Source organism: Rhinopithecus bieti, unplaced genomic scaffold, assembly GCF_001698545.2.
Source record: "Rhinopithecus bieti isolate Rb0 unplaced genomic scaffold, ASM169854v2 scaffold_24306, whole genome shotgun sequence".
NCBI classification, from domain to species: domain Eukaryota; kingdom Metazoa; phylum Chordata; class Mammalia; order Primates; family Cercopithecidae; genus Rhinopithecus; species Rhinopithecus bieti.
In genome coordinates, this window is record NW_016811898.1 from 1,329,029 (window position 1) to 1,348,339 (window position 19,311).

Sequence of the window (19,311 nt, forward strand, 5' to 3'; positions counted from 1 at the left end):
CGGGAGGCGGAGCTTGAATTGAGCTAAGATGGCACCCCCGCACTCTAGCCTGGGTGACAGAGTGAGACTCCATCTCAAAAAAGAAAAAAAAAAAAAGAAATGGAATATCACTCTGTCCCCAGGCTGGAGTACAGTGGCACAACCTCAGCTCACTGCAACCTCCGCCTCCCAGGTTCAAGCAATTATCCTGCCTCAGCCTCCTGAGTAGCTGGGACTACAGGCTGCACTACCATGCCTGGTTAATTTTTGTATTTTTAGTAGAGACAGGGTTTCACCATGTTGGCCAGGCTGGTCTCGAACTCCTGACCTCATGTGATCCACCCTCCTTGGCCTCTCAAAGTGCTGGGATTACAGTCGTGAGCCACCGCGCCTGGCCTACAGTAGAACTTCTTTCAAAACTGGAACCAATCCTCTCAAACCCTGCCACTGCTTATCAATTAAATTTATGTCATATTATAACTCTGTTGTTGTCATTTCTTTTTTTTTTTTTTTTTTGAGACGTAGTCTCACTCTTTTTGCCCAGGCACTATCTCCACTCACTGCAACCTCTGCCTCTCGGGTTCAAGTGATTGTCCTGCCTCAGCCTCCCGAGTAGCTGGGATTACAGGTGCCTGCCACCACGCCTGGCTAATTTTTGTGTTTTTAGTAGAGATGGGGTTTCTCCATGTTGGCCAGGCTGGTATCAAACTCCTGAACTAATGTGATCCAGCCTACCTTGGCCTCCCAAAGTGCTGGGATTACAGGCGTAAGCCACCGTGCCTGGCCCTTGTTGTCATTTCAACAATGTTCACAGCATCTTCATCAGGAGTAGATTCTATCTCTAGAAAATCATTATTTGTTCATCCATAAGAAGCCACTCCTCATCCATTCAAGTTTTACATGAGATTACAGTAATTCAGTCATGTCATCAACTCTATTTTTTTGTGTTTTTTTTTTTTTTTTTTTTTTTTTTTGAGACAGGGTTTCACTCTGTCACCCAGGCTGTGCTGCAGTGATGCAGTCATGGCTCACTGTGGCCTCAACCTCCCGGGCTCAAATGATCCTCCTGCCTCAGCCCCTCAAGTACTTGGGACTACAGGCACATGCCACCACACCCAGCTAATTTTTTTTTTTTTTGAGATGGAGTCTCAATCTGTCCTTAGGCTGGAGTACAGTGGCGCGATCTCGGCTCACAGCAACCTCTGCCTCCTGGGTTCAAGCGATTCTCCTGCCTCAAGCTCCCAAGTAGCTGGGACTACAGGTGCATGCCACCATGCCCAGCTAATTTTTTTGTGTGTTTTTAGTAGAGATGGAGTTTCATCATGTTGGCGAGGATGGTCTCGATTTCCTGACCTCGTGATCCTCCCTCCTTGACCTCCCAAAGTGCTGGGATGACAGGTGTGAGCCACCGTGCCTGGCCCACCCAGCTAATTTTTAATTTTTTTTGTAGAGACAGGGTCCCACTATGTTGCCCAGACTAGTCTTGAATTCCTGAGCTCAAGCAATCCTCCTACCTTGGCCTCCCAAAGTGCTAGCATTTTAGATGTGCACCATCATGCCTGGCCTTCTCTTCTAATTCTCGTTCTCTTGTTATTTCCGCTATTTCTTCAGTTACTTCCTCCACTGAAGTCTTGAATTCATCAAAGTCACTCATAAGGATTGGAATCACCTTATTCCAAACTCCTGTTAATGTTGATACGTTGACTTTTTCCCATGAATCATGAATGTTCTGAATGGCATCTAGAATGGTGAATCCTTTCCAGAAGGTTTTCAGCTTACTTTGCCCAGATTCATCAGAGGAATCACTGTCTATGGCACTTATAGCCTTATAATATGCATTTCTTAAATAATAAGACTTGAAAGTCAAAATTACTCCTTTATCCCTGGGCTGCAGAGTGGGTTTTGTGTTAGTAGTCATGAAAACAACATTCATCTCCTTGTACGTCTCCATCAGATCTCTTGGGTGACCACATGCACTGTCAATGACCAGGAATATTTTCAAAAGTCTTTTGTTCTGAGTAATGGGTCTCAACAGTGGCTTTAAAATAAACCATGCTGTAAACAGATGTGCTGTCATTCAGGCTTTGTTGTTGCTCCATTTCTAGAGCAAGGGCAGAGTAGATTTATCATAATTCTTAAGGGGCCCTAAGATTTTCATGGTAAGTCCATTTGTCTCCTGTTTAAATCATAAGTATAGAAACACCTTAATATGGTCATTATTTGATGATAGTGAGATGGAAAATACTTTGCAATCTTAGAAAGGGCAATGACTAAATACTGGCCTAATGCATGTTTTTCCTCCAAAAAGGAGGAAAGCCACTTAATGGTCAACATTGAATCCTGTCAAGCAGAGTAGGAGGTAATATAGCCTCCTTTATAGCAATACAGTCTCAGGATATTCCTGAGATTATTGAAAGATTAAATAGACCGGGCATGGTGGCTCACGCCTATAATCCCAGCATTTTGGGAGGCTGAGGCAGGCGGATCACCTGAGGTCAGGAGTTTGAGACCAGCCTGGCCAACATGTTGAAACCCTGTCTCTGCTAAAAATACAAAAAAATTAGCCAGGTGTGGTGGCACGAGCCTGTAATCTCAGCTACTCAGTTTCATGCACATCCGTGTGAACAGACCACCAAACAGGTTTTATGTGAGCAGGAAGGCTGTTTATTTCACCTGGGTGCAGGCAGGTTGAGTCTGAAAAGAGAGTCAGCAAAGGGTGGTGGGATTATGATTAGTTCTTTTTTTTTTTTGAGACAGAGTCTCACTCTGTCGTCCAGGCTGGAGTGCAGTGGCTCGATCTCAGCTCACTGCAAGCTCTGCCTCCCAGGTTCGCACCATTCTCCTGCCTCAGTCTCCCGAGTAGCTGGGACTATGGGCACCCACCACCACACCCGGCTAATTTTTTTGTATTTTTTTACATGTTAGCCAGGATGGTCTCGATCTCCTGACCTTGTGATCCACCCACCTCGGCCTCCCAAAGTGCTGGGATTACAGGCGTGAGCCACCACGCCTGGCCATATTATTAATTCTTATAGGTTTTGGGATAGGTGGTGGAGTTAGGAGCAATGTTTTGCAGGAGCAATGTTTTTGCAGGCAGGGGTGGTCTCACACAGTACATTCTCAAGGGGTGGGGAGAACTACAAAGACCTTCTTAAGGGTGGGGGGAGATTACAAAGGAACCTCTTGAAGGGCGGGGTGGATTACAAAGCTACATTGAATCAGTTAGCGCGCTGGGGCAAAACAAATCACAATGGTGAATGTCATCAGTTAAGTCTATTTTCACTTTTGTGGATCTTCAGTTGCTTCAGGCCATCTGGATGTATATGTGCAGGTCACAGGGGATATATGTGATGCCTTAACTTGGGCTCAGAGGCCTGACACTCAGGAGGCAGAGGTTGCCGTGAGCCAAGATTGAGCCAATGCACTCCAGCCTGAGCAACAGAGCGAGACTCTAGAAAGAAAGATGTATTTGGATTCACTTTAAGAAAGAGTAAATAAGCATTTAGGGCTGGGCACAGTGAGGCATGCCTGTAATCCCAGTGGCCAACCTGGTGAATCCCTGTCTCTACTAAAAATACAAAAATTAGCCGGGCATGGTGGCGAGTCCCTGTAATCCCAGCTACTTGGGAGGCTGATGTTATAAGTAAAGTTTCAGTGCCGCAAAAGAAATAGCACTTGAATATAAAGTTTTCTTTTTAATTCTCAGCAAGGCAAGTTACTTCTATAGAAGGGTGTTCCCTTGGGGTTCTTATCCCTGACACATGTGGCCCCTGCTGCTGTGTCCTTCCCCTATTGGCTAGGGTTAGACTGCACAGGCTAAACTAATTCCGATTGGCTAATTTAAAGAGAGTGACAGGGTGCATGGTTTAGCAGGAAAAATTGTTATGACAGAGCAGGTAGTGAGTCAGGGTGGGGTAGGTAATCGGAATGAGTTAGGGTGGAGCAGGTAATCAGAATGAGTCTGGGTGGAGTAGGTAATCGCAAAAGGTTGATTTACGAGGAAGTTAAGTTTAAAAGAAGTAGGCAAAAGGCCCAGCACTGTGGCTCATGCCTGTAATCCAAGTACTTTGGGAGGCCTAGGCGGTTGGATCACGAGGTCAGGAGATCAAGACCATCCTGGCTAAGGTGAAACCCCGTCTCTACTAAAAATACAAAAAGTAGCTGGGCGTGGTGGCGGGCGCCTGTAGTCCCAGCTACTTGGGAGGTTGAGGCAGGAGAATGGCATGAACCCGGGAGGCGGAGCTTGCAGTGAGCTGAGATAGTGCCACTGCATTCCAGCCTGGGCGACAGAGCGAGATTCCATCTCAAAAAAGAAAGAAAAAAAGAGTAGAAGGCAAGGAATTGAACATACTGACATATTGATTCTTTGAAAAAGAAAGTTAGAACTCATATCTAACACTGAGGCAGGCCGGACGCGGTGGCTCACGCCTGTAATCCCAGCACTTTGGGAGGCTGAGGCAGGTGGATCACCTGAGGTCGGGAGTTCGAGACCAGCCTGACCAACATGGAGAAACCCTGTCTCTACTAAAATACAAAATTAGCTGGGCGTGGTGGCACATGCCTATAATCCCAGCTACTAGGGAGGCAGAGGCAGGAGAATTGCTTGAACCTGGGAGGCGGAGGTTGTGGTGAGCCGAGATGGTGCCATTGCACTCCAGCCTGGGCAACAAGAGTGAACTCTGCCTCAAAAAACAAAACAAAACAAAACAAAACAAAAAAAAAAACACTGAGGCAGGAGAATTGCTTGAACCTGGGAGGCAGAGGTTGCGGTGAGCTGAGATCATGCCATTGCACTCCAGCCTGGGCGACAAGAGCCAGACTCCCTCTCAAAAAAAAAAAAAACATTTAAAATCCATAGATACTTTTTCGATCTCCGGCTGCTGCTGCAAGAGAAGCCGCCATGTCTGCACATCTGCAATGGGTGGTTGACACTGCTCCAGTTTCCTGATCAAGAGGAATAAGCAGACCTACAGCACCGAGCCCAATAACTTGAAAGCCTGCAACTGCTTCCGCTACATTGGGCTTATTCACTGCAAGACTGTGGGCATGGAGCCGACAGCCTGCAGCAAAGGTGTCGTGGTGGTGAAGCGGAGATCCAGCCAGCAGAAGCCTGCCACCTCCTACGTGCAGACCACCATCAACAGGAATGCTCAGGCCAGGCACGGTGGCTCACGCCTGTAATCCCAGCACTTCTGGAAGGCGGAGGCGGGCGGATCACGAGATCAGGAGTTCGAGACCAGCCTGACCAAAATTAGCCGGGCATGGTAGCGTGTGCCTATAGTCCCAGCTACTCAGGAGGCTGAGGCAGGAGAATCACTTGAACCCAGGAGGCAGAGGTTGTGGTGAGCCGAGATTGCGTCACTGCACTCCAGCCTGGGCAACAGAGTGAGACTCCATCTCAAAAAAATAAACAGCAACAAAAAAGCAAGAATGCTTGTGCCACCCTCAGCAGCATCAGACGCAGGATCCTCAAGAACAAGTACCGCCCTGACCTGTGATATGTTTTTCTAAGACCACCAGAGCGAGCACAAAAGAACCAGCAAGTAGGCAAGGGTAGGAGCAAAACTGCAAATTTATTTTTGGTCACCCAGCTTCAGGGAAGAAGGTGTGGGGGTGAGGTCTGTCAGCCTCTGGCAAAGGAGGCCAAGAGAGTCACCCAGTGGAGCTCTGGGGCGGAGTTCCTGATGCAGTCCCGACAGGAGTGGGGGCTGGGAAGTCCGCGTGGCGCGTTCACCGTGAGTGGCTTTTCTAGGAGTGGAAGGGCAATAGGCGGGGCACGGGCGTGTCGGGGGCGTTCCGTAGGTGCGACCAGGTAAATCTTGGTCTCTTCGGATTGACGTCACCTGGCGCATGCCCGGTTGATCTGCACCTTCCCGGGCACCGGCTGCATTTTCGCACGCGCGGGAAAAGTTGGTGATGAAGAACCCGGAAGTGCGCCATCTTGCCTCTGTTCGTCCAAACAACCTGCACATGGCAGCCTTCTGCAGGGCCAGTGCCATCCTGCAGCAGCCAGAAGCCTGTGATGGTGAAGAGGAAGCAGACCACCTCACCAAGAGCTCCTGAGCCCCCTGCCCCCAAAGCAATAGTCAGCTGACTGTCTCAAAAAAAAAAAAAAAAAAACAAGGAATCACGAGGCAGGAGATTGAGACCATCCTAGCTAACACGGTGAAACTCTGTCTCTACTAAAAATACTAAAAATTAGCCAGGCGTGGTGGTGGGCACCTGTAGTCCCAGCTACTTGGGAGGCTGAGACAGGAGAATGGCCTGAACCTGAAAGGCGGAGATTGCAGTGAGGTGAGATAGCGACACTGCACTCCAGCCTGGGTGACAAAGTGAGACTCTATCTCAAAAACAAAACAAAACAAACAAAAAACAAAAAATCTATAGATAAAGGAATTCAGATATATACTAGTGGAGAAGTATAAGGTTCTTCTCTGTCTTTGGGGTGGAGAAATTGGTCTGAATGCCTCTTAATGAGACATAGGTCGCTCTCAGTTCAAACCAGGGCCTAGAGTGTTAGGAAGATCCAAGGCTCCTTCAGGCTCAGCTCCACGAAGTGACCATAGCTTTCTATTAACGACTGGTAGCCATCAACTGTCTCAGGATTCTGGGATTTTGGCTGTCAGAAAATTAGAGGGGATGTTCCTCTCAAGATCAACTATCTAATAATGTTTAAGAATTTAGAGGTTAATAATAATAAGCTATATGACACTTCTTTCATCTTAGGATCTAATAGCTGTTTACCACTACTAATTAGTATGTAACTCCTTGGCTGATGGTGAGGGTGGTTGATCTGCACTTTTATGAGATGAAACATCTGAGAGTTGACTTGAATGGAGCCTGTACCTCTTGAGGTACTTCTGATCAGTGGTTTCCTACATGAAAACCATTTTCTTTCCTCTAAGATTGAAATGGGACACTGAGCGACCCAAAGCAAATGGATTGCAGAAGGGGAATATTCTGCATGTACTAGCACGTGCACATTACGCATGTGTGTACATGTAATGCAGAATGCAGGCACTAATTTTTAAAGACATTTTTTCATGCTCCTTTCACTCCTTTTAGCCAGTTGTTTAAGAAAATTATGTTTTTCTAGCCGGGAGTGGTGGCGCATGCTTGTAATCCCAGCTACTCGGGTGGCTGAGGCAGGAGAACCGCTTGAACCCAGGAGGTAGAGATTGGTTGCAGTGAGCCGAGATCGCGCCACTGCACTCCAGCCTGGGCAACAAGAGCAAAACTCCGTCTCAAAAAAAAAAAGAAAAAAAAAGAAAATTATGGTTTTTTTCTTCTGACAAGAAAAGAGAAGCTCTGAGTAATGAGAATATACACACTGTGGAAAATGGCATGCTTAGCCATAGACTGCTAATTAAAAGTAAAATGCAAAAATGAATATGCTACTCCTTGAGTTAGGTTTTTTGTTTTTTTGGAGATGAAGTTTCGCTCTTGTTGCCCAGGAGTGCAATGACGTGATCTTGGCTCACTGCAACCGCCGTCTCCCAGGTTCAAGCGATTCTCCTGCCTCAGCCTCCCGAGTAGCTGGGATTACAGGCATGCACCACCATGCCTGGCTAATTTTGTATTTTTAGTAAAGAAGGGGTTTCTCCGTGTTGGTGGGGCTGGTCTCGAACTCCCAACCTCAGGCGATCCACCTGCCTCCCAAAGTGCTGGGATTACAGGTATGAGCCACTGCACCCCACCTTGAGTTAAGTTTTGATCAGTGTCCACTGTAATGTTTTGTTGACAGTTACTGTGAATGACCAACTTGTAAAAGGGGAAAATCCAAACTTCTAACCACACTGAGGTCATCATGGATTTATACCATGCATGAGGCCGTAATGATTATAATAACTAAACTATTGAGTCTTTTACATCTATTCACATCCTTTACATCTATTTACTCATCTCATTCTCCACAATCACCACATAAGGTGTAGATACTTTATTTATCACCATTTTACAGATGAGTAAAGAAGGCACTCCTTTACTCACCACAAGGGAGAGGTAACAGAACTTGCCTAAGGGCATGCAGCTTGCCAGCAGAAAAGCCAGGTTATGTGATTTCATTGCAGGCTCTTATAACTATTGAGCTATACTGCTTGTTAGTAGAAAGCCAGATGATGCTATGGGATTAGCCCAGAGATTTACAAAAGAGGATACCTAGGCACATTTGAAGGCAGAATGGCTTGAACGGCCTGAATACAAGATAGGAAGAGGATGTTGAAGAAAGGTGGGGTCCCCTAAGAGCACTTGGAATTAGGATAGGTTATAGGTTGTAGTGCTCTGGTAAAGGTAAGCTTTAGCAGAGGTAGAACAATCATTATTCTTCTGAGGTTGCAGTGAAGTATAAGTATAGAGAGCTGCTGTGAAGAGAAGACACAGAAGTGAAAGTAACTTGTACCTGATGACTTGAGCTTCTGGGCAGTGTGCTGGAGCTGGCTTGTACCAGCTCAAGAGAGCCCTTGTTAGACATCAAGGAATTTTGCAAGTAGGTTGGTAGCTTGAAATTAGCCAAAGTGGGAATATTTCAACTCTGGAAATTAGCAAATACTACAAATCAGGGCCTCCTCACCAGCACTCAGAACTGGTTTACCAGAACACCTTACACTCCCTTTCTTCTCTTTTCCGCTTCACTAACAGTAAAAAGCCTGCTGAAGTGCCAGTTGAATTCAAACCTTGAGTGAGTGCCGATTATGGGAAAGGCACTGTGCCGGATCCCAGGGTAAGAAAGACCAACCCGTCAAGTGAATAATACTGTGATGTAGAGTGAAGAGCGTGCAGGTGTAAATCCTGGACTAGCTGTCGGCTCTTGAGACAGTCACTTAACCTTGGGTTACTCATCTGTAAAAGGAGATAATAATACATATTCCAAAGGCTTATTGAGATGACTAATGAGAACATGTAAAGCTCCTGGCACAAAGGTGTTCAATAGGTGATGGTTCTAAGAGTGGCTGACATGTAAACAGATGTCTTTCATATAGCTTGATGTAAGAAATAAAGACAGGAGTGGGGCATAGTGGCTCATGCCTATAATCCCAGCACTTTGGGAGACTAAGGTAAGAGGATTGTTTGAGCCCAGGAGTTCGATACCAGCCTAGACAACAAAGTGAGACCCTGTCTCTATAAAAAATTTTTTAAATTAGGCATAGACCGGGCCCAGTGGCTCATAACCGTAATCCCAGCACTTTGGGAGGCTGAGGCGGGTGGATCACAAGGTCAGGAGATCAAGACCATCCTGGCTAATAGGGTGAAACCCCGTCTCTACTAAAAATCCAAAAAAAAAAAAAAAAAATTAGCTGGATATGCTGGCGGGTGCCTGTAGTCCCAGCTACTTGGGAGGCTGAGGCAGGAGAATGGCGTGAACCGGGGAGGCGGAGCTTGCAGTGAGCTGAGATCATGCCACTGCACTCCAGCCTGGGCAACAGAGCAAGGACTCTATCTCAAAAGAAAGAAATTAGTCAGGCGTGGTAGTGTATGCCTCTGGCCAGCTACTTGGGAAGCTGAGGCGTGAGGATCATTTGAGCCCACGAGTTTGAGGCTGTGGTGAGCTATGATTGCGCCACTGCACTCTAGCCTGGATGACACAGCAAGATTCTGTCTCCAAAAAACAAGCAAATAAAATAAATAAAGACAGAATGACTACAGGTCATATAGTCCCCTGAGTAGATTCCAGAGTTTTCAGGGTGGATGTTTCATGGATGATTTTTTTCCTTGGTTGTTATCAGAAAGTTACCAGGGGTTTTTTTCCCCTACAAATCAAATTTACCAGATTTACTTGTTGCTTTTACCTCTTTTTAGCCTGTTCCTCACTATATATTATTTATTCGTAAGACAAACCATGGATTTGGAGATAGGCACACTTGGATTTATATCCCAGCTCCAACACTTACCTGCTTTGTGACCTTTGGCAAGATTCTTTACTTCCTAGAATCTCAGTTTCTAATTTCATACGTAGGTGTAATCACTGAATCCAACCTTTTGGTTTCATCTCCCTTTATGCTTCTGCATCCCTATCCAAAAGACACTATGTCTTTTGTATATACTGCTCCATCTGCCTAGAAAATTTCTGCTCTAGAGGTAGAACAGCACTGCATTAAGAACCAAGACCTACATATCAATCTCAGCTTTGACATCAAATCTGGGTGACCATGAGCATGATAATTATCCTCTTTATGCCTCAGTTTTTAAAATTTGTAAAATGGGGGAAATAATAATATCTCCCTCATTGGGTTGTTGTAATGATTAAATGAATCCTGTAAGAGCTAGATTTATGTCAGGCATATAGGGGCACTGAAAATTCTTAGGCATTACTCCCATTCTCACTACTGCTGCCCTCATTGTTCCTCAAGCTGTGGTTCAAAAATCACTTGCTTTATGAAGCTTTCCCCGTTTTTTCCATCCCATTATTTACTTCTCTTCTCTGTACCCATTGAAGTTTATGAACCACCACATTTGGAGCACCTAGTATGTCCCAGGAACTCTCCCAGGCATAGTACAGATGTTGTTTTATTCAGACTATCCAATATGTTCTCACTTATTATTCCAGCTTCCTTCTGGGATACATCAAATTCTTTTTTTTTTTTTTTTTTTTTTTTTTTTTTTCAGATGGAATCTCGCTCTGCTGCCCAGGATGGAGTTCAGTGGCACAATCTTGGCTCACTGCAACCTCTGCCTCCCGGGTTCAAGCGATTCTCTTGCCTCAGCCTCCTGAGTAGCTGGGATTACAGGTGCCCACCACTCATGCTTGGCTAATTTTTTTGTATGTTAGTAGAGTTGGGTTTTCACTATGTTGGCCAGGCTGGTCTCAAACTCCTGACCTAAAGTGATCCACCTGCCGAGGCCTCCCAAAGTGTTGGGATTACAGGTGTGAGCCACCACACCCGGCTGATAGATCAATTTTTTTTTTTTTTTTGAGACGGAGTTTCCGCTCCTGTTGCCCAGGTTGGAGTGCAATGATGCAATCTCGTCTTACTGCAACCCCTGTCTCCCAGGTTCAAGTGATTCTCCTGCCTCAGCCTCTCAAGTAGCTGGGATTACAGGCACCTGCCACCATGCCTGGCTAATTTTTTTTTTTTTTTGTAAGTTTTAGTAGAAATGGGGTTTCACCATGTTAGCCAGGCTGGTCTCAAACTCCTGACCTCAGGTGATCCACCCGCCTTGGCCTCCCAAAGTGCTGGGATTACAGGTGTGAGCCACCGTGCCCAGCCCCAATCAAATTCTTAAAGGCCAAATTACCTTTATAAAACTGAGGAACCCCTAACATTTACCATGTAAAAGCTTCTCTCCTTTTCTCTGCGAAAAAGATGGAATCTACAAATTAAGTAATATCTGTATTTTTACAGATTTAATCTCTCAACAATTATTTACTGATCAATTACTATGTGTGCTTACTATATTAAGTGATGGGAATATGATGGTGAGCATAACTAATCCTGGTCCCTGATCACATGTGGCTATGTTCATCTATATTAATTGAACTTAAACAACATAAGAACTTCACATCCACACCTGTACTAGCCATCTTTTATGTACTTAATAGTCACACGTGGTGAGTGGCTATTGGGTTGGACAGTGTAGATTTAGAACATTTTCATCACCACAGAAAGTCCTCTTGGACTGTGCTATTCTACAGTGGGGGAGGCGGACATTGATCAAATACTCATAAAAGTATGATTGCAATTGTGATAAGTACTAGGCAGAAAGAATACATGGTAAGATGGAAACATTTCATAGGGGGATATGACTTCTCTGTTGGTTTTCCCAAGGAAAACCTGTTCAAACTAGGTTTGCTCAATGCTTGGAAGTCAGCAAAGCCCTGTGGTGGGAGGGAGCACAGTAATTACAGGGACTGAAAGCAAACTAATGACTGGATCGTGGGGCTTGAGGGGAGGTTTGGGTGAGATGAAGGGGTGGAAGGACCACAAAGGGCCTTGTAGAAAGAAGATGAAGAAGCAGAGAGGCTGAGTAACTTGGCTGTGTAGTTAATAATACAACCTGGATTTGACTTCAAAGTCTACGCTGCATAATAAGTGTATATTCAATGGACTTTGGTTCTGCAATGATCTCTTTTTGCTCCTTCTTTGGAAGTTGCCAAAGTTCCCTCTACTGGATTATTCCTTTAGCATAAAAACGTGCTGTAATAATTTCCTTCTTAGACAAACCAAAAAAAAAAGTCTGGCCAGGCACAGTGGCTCATGCCTGTAATCCCAGCACTTTAGGAGGCCGAGGCAGGTGGATCACAAGGTCAGGAGTTCAAGACCAGCCTGGCCAACATGGTGAAACCCCACCTTTACTGAAAATACAAAAATTAGCTGGGTGTGGTGGTGTGCGCCTGTAGTCCCAGCTACTCGGGAGGCTGAGGCAGGAGAATTGCTTGAACCCAGGAGGCAGAGGTTGCAATGAGCTGAGATCGTGCCTCTGCACTCCAGCCTGAGTGACAGAACGAGACTCTGTCTCAAAAAAAAAAAAAAAAAAAAAAAAAAAATCTTCCTCTATCCTACATCCCTCTTTAGCTCCTTTCCTATTTTTTTGTTTTGTTTTGTTTTTATAGCAAAACCCTTTAAGAGTTGGCTATACTTACTCCGTCCATTTCCTTATTTTCTATTTCTTTTTTTTTTTTTTTGAGACAGAGTCTCGCTCTGTCGCCCAGGCTGGAGTGCAGTGGCGCGATCTCCGCTCACTGCAAGCTCCGCCGCCTCCTGGGTTCACGCCATTCTCCTGCCTCAGCCTCCCTAGAAGCTGGGACTACAGGCGCCCGCCACCACGCCCTGCTAATTTTTTTTGTATTTTTAGTAGAGATGGGGTTTCGCCATGTTCACCAGGATGGTCTCGATCTCCTGACGTCATGATCCGCCCACCTCGGCCTCCCAAAGTGCTGGGATTACAGGCGTGAGCCACTGCACCCGGCCCCTTATTTTCTATTTCTTGCTGAACTTCTTCTAATTAGGATTTCTTACCTCCCATTATTTTCATAAGTGACCTCCATGACTCAGCCCTTACCTTATAGGATTTCTTGGCAGCACTTGAAATAGTTGATCTTCCTTTTTGGAGCACTTCTTCATTGGCTTCTGAGACACCACACAGTCTTGGTTTTCCTCCTACCTCCCTCCAGCTCTTTCTTAGGCTCCATTGCTGGATCCTTTTCCCCTTTTGCAGTTTGAGCATGCCAGGGCTCTGTCCTGGGCCATCTTTATTTCTCTAAATACATTAACTCCTGGGTAATTTCATCTAGTCCCATGGAGTGACAGTTAATTGTATGTGTCAACTTGGCTAGCATATGGTGCCCAGTTGTTTGGCAGATAAAAGCACAGATGTTGCTGTGAAGGTACTTTTTAGATGTGATTACAATGAAATCAGTAGTCTTTGAGTAAAGCTAATGACCATCCATAATGTGGATGGGCTTCATCCAATTAGTTGAAGGCCTTAGAGAAAAGACGGAGGTTTCCAAGGAGGAAGCAATTCTGCACCCAGACCGCCTTTAGTCTCAAGATTGCCACATCAACTCCTGCTTGAATTTCTAGCCTATTGGCCAGCCTTGGAGTTTTCAGACTTATCAGCCCTCACAACTGTGTGAGTCAATTCTTAAAACAAAAACAAAACAAAACAAAACAAAAAAACAAAAAGCTGTCTCTCTATACATGTATCCTATTGGTCTTGTTTCTCTGAAGAACTGTGACTAATACACATGGTATTAAATATCTTTTATATTTGACACCAAATATTTATTTCTAGCCTTGACTTCTCCCTTGAACTCCATACTTACATATCCAACTGCTTAGTCAACCTCTCCATTTGGATAAATAATAGATCTCTTAACCCATACTATGGATTTGTCCCAAACTATTGTTTTCCCCCACCTCCCATCTTTCTTCCTTCCCTCTGGGTGTTCCTGCTTTTCCTTGAAGAGTGCCATCATTTACCCCATTGCTAAAGCCAGAAATCTAGAGTTATCATTGATTCTCTTTCTCTTACATTTCTTATTCCATCCATCTGTACAACTGTATAACATAAATCTGTACAATTAGCTTTACCTTCAAATGTATTTTTTAACCTCACTAGTCAGCCTTTGTCATCTGTAGCATCATCTCTAGCTTGGACCAGCACAGTAATGTCCTAGCAGGTCTGTATACCTTTACTTTTTTTTTTTTTTTTTGAGACGGAATCTCACTCTGTCACCCAGGCTGGAGTGCAGTGGTGGGATCTCGGCTAACTGCAAGCTCCACCTCCCAGGTTCACACCATTCCTCTGCCTCAGCCTCCCCAGTAGCTGGGACTACAGGCGCCTGGCACCACGCCCGGCTAATTTTTTGTATTTTTAGTAGAGATGGGGTTTCACTGTGTTAGCCAGGCTGGTCTTGATCTCCTGACCTCGTGATCCGTCCGCCTCAGCCTGCCAAAGTGCTGGGATTACATGCATGAGCCACCACGCCCCACCATATCTCCACTTTTAAGTCCCTGCCCTCCTTAGCCTATTCTCCACACAACTGAGCAATTATTTTATCATACAACAATAATTTCCTTCTCTTCACACTCTGGCGTCTTACCTCATTTAAAATGAAATCCAAAATCCTGACTATGGCCTGATGATAGATGTGACCCCTGGCTATTCCTCTGACCTCACTTCCTACCACTTTTTTTTCTCACTCATTAGGTTTTAGACATACTGGTTACTTTGTAGATTCTTGGATAAGTCAAGCAGACTCCTAGCTTAGGGCTTTAGTATGTTGAAGCCAGAATAAAAATGTAGAGACAAGTCTCTAAATTAAAATTTTTTATTTGGAAAGAAAGAATAGCAATTTGGGACATATATGCAGACAGGGTGGTCTTCAGTATGTCCGAAGAACAAAGAGAAGGTTAGAGGTTTTAGAAATAGGAGAGATGTTACATATTGCTCTTCAAGAAAGTTCTTTGGGACTAGTTAGGGTTTGGGGAGCTGGCAAGCTCTGGTGAGTGATAGCAGTGGGCAAAATTAGTCCTACAGTTTCAGCAAATTATCTTAGCATTTATAGATAAAGCTGGTCTCGGGTTACAACAGGCAGTTTCAGCAGTCAGGCTTGCAGAGAATTACATTCTTGGAGCAATGTTTTGTATCCTGAATGCTTTTCCCCCTAGCACCTTGGCTCTGACTTAGTTGGGTATGACAAGAATGACCCAATTTTATGATGAGCTTTCATAAGTACCTCCTCTTTCCTCTGCTTAGAAAGATTTCTTCCCTAGATACTCTCATGGCCTGTTCCCTCATAGCACTCTGGGCTCTGCTCAAGCATCACATTCTGAGATCTTTCCTGACTTCCCTACCCTACTTTATTCTTCAAGGTAAAAAGAACTCTTGGCCGGGCGCGGTGGCTCAAGCCTGTAATCCCAGCACTTTGGGAGGCCGAGACGGGCGGATCACGAGGTCAGGAGATCGAGACCATCCTGGCTAACACGGTGAAACCCCGTCTCTACTAAAATACAAAACTAGCTGGGCGAGGTGGCGGGCGCCTGTAGTCCCAGCTACTCGGGAGGCTGAGGCAGGAGAATGGCGTAAACCCGGGAGGCGGAGCTTGCAGTGAGCTGAGATCTGGCCACTGCACTCCAGTCCGGGCGACAGAGAAGCTTTGTGTGTGTGCGTGTGAAGGAGAGCAATGAAATGGGGTGGTGGTAACTACAAGGGTTGGGGCACATGGGATCATGAGAGCCTTTTCTTTCTTTGTGGAGACAGTTTTGCTCTGTCATCCAGGCTGAAGAGCAGTGGCACGATCATGGCTTACTGCAGCTTCGAACTCCTGGGCTCAAGTGATCCTCCCACCTCAGCCTTCCAAGTGGCTTGGACTACAGGCAGGTACCACCACACCTGGTTGACTTTTATAATTTTTTTGTAGAGACAAGGTCTTGCTATGTTGTGCACACTAGTCTTGAACTGCTGGGAAGCAGTCCTCCTGCCTTAGCCTCCCAACATGCTGGGATTACAGATGTAAGTTACTGCATCAGGTCGGGAGGCTTTTTTAAAATGGTAAAACAACATTGCATTTGTATGATGATGTAAGTGATCAGGTAGAGAACAAGCAATTGATGATGCCAGAGGGGGAGGCTAATTTCAAGAGTGATGTTCATTCTTTAATATTAAGAAGGAAATAAAAGATGAGAATCCATACACATGTGAAGTTGGCCTTCACTATTCTCCACACAACTGAGCAATTCTTTGAATGTACAACAATCATCTCCTTCTCTTCTCTTTACACTCTGTTTGTTTTTTTGTTTTTGTTTTTGTTTTTTTTGAGATGGAGTCTTGCTCTTGCTGCCCAGGCTGGAGTGCAACGGCACGATCTTGGCTCACTGCACCCTCCGCCTCCCAGGTTCAAGCGATTCTCCTGCCTCAACCTCCCAAGTAGCTGCAATTATAGGCGCCCACCACCATGCCCAGCTATTTTTTGTCTTTTTAGTAGAGACAGGGTTTCGCCATGTTGGCCAGGCTGGCCTCGCACTCCTGAACTCGTGATCCACCTGCCTCGGCCTCCCAAAGTGCTGGGATTACAGGCGTGAGCCACTGCACCTCACACTGTGATTTCTTAACACATTTAAAATGAAATCCAGGCTGGGCGCGGTGGTTCACGCCTGTAATCCCAGCACTTTGGGAGGCCGAGACGGGCAGATCACCTGTGGTCGGGAGTTCGAGACCAGCCTGACCAACATGGAGAAACCCCGTCTCTACTAAAAATACAAAATTAGTCGGTCTTGATGGTGCATGCCTGTAATCCCAGCTACTGAGGAGGCTTTAGGGAATCACTTGAACGTGGGAGGCAGAGGTTGTGGTGAGCCGAGATAGTGCCATTGTACTCCAGCCTGGGCAACAAGAACAAAACTCTCTCTCTAAATAAATAAATAAATAAAAATAAAATAAAATGAAATCCAAAATCCTGACTATGGCCTGATGATGGGTCTGACCTCTCGCTGTTCCTCTGACTTCACTGCCTACCACTTTTTTTCTCACTCATCAGGAAATAATAAGAGTGAAGGCAGAGAATATGGCAGCTTGCTGGTTGAGAGGAAAATTTAAGGGAGTTCTGTCTGATTGATGCTATTTTCTTAAAGTAGAAAGTAGGTCATGAGCTAATGCAAGGTGTAGGGGCATTAGAAGTTTGAGGAAACACAGAAACATGTGAAACAGTCATTTTGGATCCTGAGAAAAAAAATATTCCGGGGATGCAAAGGATTGCTGGGCAACATTGAGGACGCATTAGAAGTTTGTGGTCTTGACTTTAAAGTGAAATCACTTTTAATTTCTGTGTTTCCTTCAGCAATGTTTTGCTGCTTTAAATGGAGTACAGAATATGTGGACAGCTAGGTTCAGCAAGGGTGGGCCTTGCCATGTCAACGTGACTGAGAAGTTTAGACTTCATCTTGAGGGCCCTAGATAGCTACTGAAGGTTTGAGTAAAGAAGATTTAGGTGTTAGAAAGATTATTCTAGCTCAGTATGGTGTATGTGTGTGTGTGTGTGTGTGTGTGTGTGTGTGTGTGTGTGTATGTATGAGAGAAAGGCTTATTATAGGTAGAACAGTAGTTTAATACAATAGGAGCCTTTATCAAACACCTGCATAAATTTATTATAGCTTAGATGACAGTTCAGGAACATAGAGAGGTCTATTTCCAGTATTTTCTGAGTACCTACTGTATACCAGATTCTGTAAAGACAAAATAAACAAGGGTTTGCCTATCCAAAGCTCTTGTAGAATATTTGTAATTATTATTAGGTATTTGGGGGACAAAGAAGAGGGAAGGTGCAATTCATACTGGTTGGAAATCCAGGAAGAGTCCCAGAGGAGGTGACGTTTCAAATGAGCTTTGAAGGACTAGGTCCTTAGGGAGGGAAGATAATTCTCAAAAGGAAGAATGAACCCAGTCAAGAGATGCAAAATGTATGATTAAAATATTTTATGTTTATGATTTGCTACAGTCAGGCACGGTGGCTCACACCTGTAATCCCAGCACTTTGGGAGGCTGAGGCAGACAGATCTCTTGAGACCAGGAGTTTGACCACCCTGGCCAACATGTTGAAACCCCATTTCTACCAAAAAGACAAAAAATTAGCGAAGTGTGGTGGTGCATGCCTGTAGTCCCAGCTACTTGGGAGGCTGAGGCATGAGAATCGCTGGAACCCGGGAGATGGAGGTTGCAGTGAGCTGAGATGCACCACTGCTTTCCAGCCAGGGCAACAGAGCAAGAGACTGTCAAACAAACAAACAAATAAATAAATAAATTGCTGCATGATGAGAAATGATGGAAGAAGATGAGGTTTCTCCGTTAACCAGCAACTAAATAGAACTAAGGAGATTTTCCTTGAGAATTCATGACAAGGGTAAGGCATCTAGGCCCTTAACAGCAGCAAGAACGATTTGAAAGAAAAGAAGATAGTTTTAAAATGGTGATTTTTAACTTAAAAGAAAAATAACTACATGGTGCTACTCTGGGCATCTTTGCTATAATTTGCTCACTTAGGAACAATGTGAAGTTAAAATGCCTTATCTAGCCTGTTTTGGAATGCCGGTAGAAAATATTAACATCTTATATAGACCACTCTGAGCTGTCTATATAAGATGCTTTTAATGGCAAGGCTCTTCATATCAATCCTTATTACTTGCTTTTAGTACATTATTTCAAATTAAATGATCCTTCTGTGTCCTAAGTCATGCTTTTGAAATAAGGTGTATTTTCGATATTTCTAAGAATGAGGAATTTATGACTCTGGTTCATGGGTCATTGTGTAGACTAAATGAGATAAAGGCATATACAATGATTAATACAGAACTTGGCTTGGGAGCCAGGAGTAAATGTTTTGTGTTCTCCCTTAGACCCAGTCTTTTCATGTTTTTCCTTCTTTCCTCCATAAATCACATTGTTTCCTGAACACCCATGTACTAGATCCATTCTCTGTTCTATGGACTCCAGAATCAGGTGAAACACTCATGTCAATAATCGCCTTACAGGGGAAGTGTCATGTTAGTGTGTGTAGTGTGTGTGTGTGTGTGTGTGCCCCTTTAGAGGGTGAGGAAGCTAAACCAAGCCTCTGAGTTTCACCTTGGAAGGACCTGGCAGGACCTGGCAGCGGTTGCCTGTTTAGAGGGAATGTGGCTTCTGCTAGCCGTTAGGAGCCTGCAACGCTCTCACCTGAGAGTGCTTCAATCTGGCATTATCCAAAGAAGTGGGAAAGACATTCATTCATTCATGGATTCATTCATTCATTCATTCAGTTATTATGTATTTATTCAGCAAATATGCATACCCTGCTAGTGTGTGGTGTTGAGTAAGAACATGAGTAAGAGAAGGGAAGCATGAGAGAGAATGGCTCACCTTAGT

General features: G+C 44.7%; 1 protein-coding gene and 1 pseudogene across 1 annotated transcript in view; both read left to right on the forward strand.

Annotated features, from left to right (window-relative positions):
- TXNRD1 (thioredoxin reductase 1) overlaps positions 1–19,311 on the forward strand; it is a 134,619-nt gene that overhangs the window by 52,587 nt on the left and 62,721 nt on the right.
- Positions 4,880–5,477, forward strand: LOC108544268 (60S ribosomal protein L28-like; annotated as a pseudogene).